This window comes from Pteropus alecto, unplaced genomic scaffold (genome assembly GCF_000325575.1).
Source record: "Pteropus alecto unplaced genomic scaffold, ASM32557v1 scaffold462, whole genome shotgun sequence".
NCBI lineage: Eukaryota > Metazoa > Chordata > Mammalia > Chiroptera > Pteropodidae > Pteropus > Pteropus alecto.
The window spans coordinates 136,880-139,690 of NW_006431936.1; positions in this window are offsets into that span (position 1 = coordinate 136,880).

Consider the following 2,811-nt stretch of genomic DNA (forward strand, 5'->3'; position numbering starts at 1 on the left):
AAAATGCAAAGTACCATACAAGATACTATGAAAAAGTATATAATACCAAATTTAATAACCTAGAAGAAATGGACCAGTACTTAGAAAAATACAGTTTCCTAGACTGAATCAAGAACTGAAAAATCTATAGACGGATCAGCAGTATGGAAGTTGAAACAATCATCAAAAAACTACCAAAAAGTAAAAGTTCAGGACCAGATGGATTCACCAGTGAATTTTACCAAACATTCAAAGAAGATTTAATATCTATTCTCATCAAATTCTTCCAAAAAATCGAAGAGGAAGCAATACTTCCTAACATATTTTACGAGGCCAATATTACTCTGATACTAAAACCTAGTAAAGACAACACAAAAAAAGAAAACTACAGACCAATATCTCTCATGAACACAGATGCAAAAGCCTTACTAAGATACTAGCGAACCAAATACAGCAACATATTAAAAAGATCATACACCATGATCAATAGGGCTTCATCCCAGAGGCACAGGGATGGTTCAACATACACAAATCATTAATGTGATACACCACATAAACAAATTAAAAATTAAGAATCATATGATCATATCAATAGATGCAGAAAAAGCCTTCTATAAGATACAGCATCTATTTATGATCAAAACATAACAAAATCGGTATAAAAGGAAAGTACCTTAACATAATAAAGGCCTTATATGACAAACCCTCAGCCAACATTATACTTAATGGTGAAAAACTAAAAATCTTCCCTCTAAGATTAGAAACAAGGCAAGGTTGTCCACTATTGTCACTGTTATTCAATAAAACATTGGAGATCCTAGAGAGTGCAATCGGGCAAGAGAAAGATATAAAAGGCATCGAAATAGGAAACAAAGAAGTCAAACTGTCACTAATTGCAGATGACATGATTCTCTATATAGAAAACCCTAAAGACTCCACAAGAACACTACTAGAAACAATAAGCAAATACAGTAAAGTCTCTGGATACAAAACCAACATTCAAAAATCCATAGCGTTCCTATACTCTATTAATGAAGCGTCAGAAAAAAGAAGTATAAAAAGTAATTTCTTTTGCAATTTCAATGAAAAGAACCAAATACCTAGGAATAAATTTAACAGAATATGTGAAGGACCTATATAATGAAAACTACCAGACCCCATTAAAAGAAATCGAAGAAGATACAAAGAAATGGAAAGATATTCTGTGTTCTTGGATCAGAAGAATCAACATAGTTAAAATGACCATATTACCTAAAGCATTATACAGATTTAATGCAATCCCCATCAAAATCTCATTGGCATTTTTTAAAGAAATAGAACAAAATATCATCAAATTTGTATGGAAGCACAAAAGACCCCAAATTGCCACAACCATCCTGAGAAAAGGAACGAGGCTGGAGGCATCACTCTGCCCGACTTCAAATTATACTACAAAGTGACAGTAAACAAAACAGTATGCTATTGGCAAAAAAACAGACACATGGACCATTCAAACAGAATTGAGAGTCCAGAAATAAACCCATATTTATATGCGCAAATAATTTTCAACAAAAAATGCCAAAAACATACAGTGGAGAAAGGAAAGCCTCTTTAATAAATGGTGCTGGGAATACTGGAAAGCCACCTGCAAAAGAATGAAACTGGACTGTTGTCTATCACCACATACCAAAATTAACTCAAAATGGATTAAGGACCTAAATATAAGACCTGAAACAATAAAATGCATAGAAGATAACATAGGAACTAAACTCAAGGACCTTGGACTCAAAGAAAGTTTTATGATTTTAATTTCAAAGGCAATAGAAATATAAGGTAAAATAAATGAATGGAACTACATCAAACTAAAAAGCTTCTGCTCAGCAAAAGAAATCGTCAACAAGATAAAGAAAGAACCATCCAAATGAGAAAATATATTTGCAAGCAACACTTTCGATAAGGGCCAACTATCTAAAATATATAAAGAACTCATATGACTCAACAACAACAACAACAACAACAGAAACGATTCAATCAAAAAATAGGCAGAGGATCTGAAATGCCACTTCTCCCTAGAGGATATACAAATGGCCAACAAACATATGAAAAGATGCTCAACATTGCTAGCTATTAGGGAAATGCAAATCAAAACCACAATGAGATACCATCTCGCATCTGTTACAATGACTACAATCAACAGGGCATGTAACAACAATGTTGGAGAGGGTGCAGAGAAAAAGGAACTCTCATACACTGCTGGTGGGACTGCAAATTGGTTCAGCCACTATGGAAAATAGTTTGGAGGTTCCTGAAAAAGCTAAGAATTGATCTACTATATGATCCAGTAGTCCCTCTACTGAGTATTTACCCCCAAAATTTGAAAAACCATATTCGAAAAGATATTTGCACACTGGTGTTCATAGTAGTGTTATTCACAGTGGCTTGGATATGGAAGCAACCAAAGTGTACTATGATAGATGATTGGCTAAAGAAGCTTTGGTACATATATACAATGGAATATTACTCAGCCATAAGAGAAGATGAAATACTGTCATTGGTGACAACATGGATGGACCTCGCGATCGAGATAATCATGCTAAGCGAAATAAGCCAGGCAGAAAGTTATAAATCACATGATATCACTTTAATGTGGGATATAAACCTAAAAGCAACAAATGAGCAGGACAAACAAACAGAGATTCATGGACATGGACTACAGACTAGTAGTTACCAGAGGACTATAGACTAGTAGTTACTAGTGGGGTGGGGGAAGATGGGCCAGGTAGATGAGGTAAAGGGGGTCAAATATAGTGTTTAGGGGGAGTGGGTAAAGGAGATCAAATATATGGTAGCTGA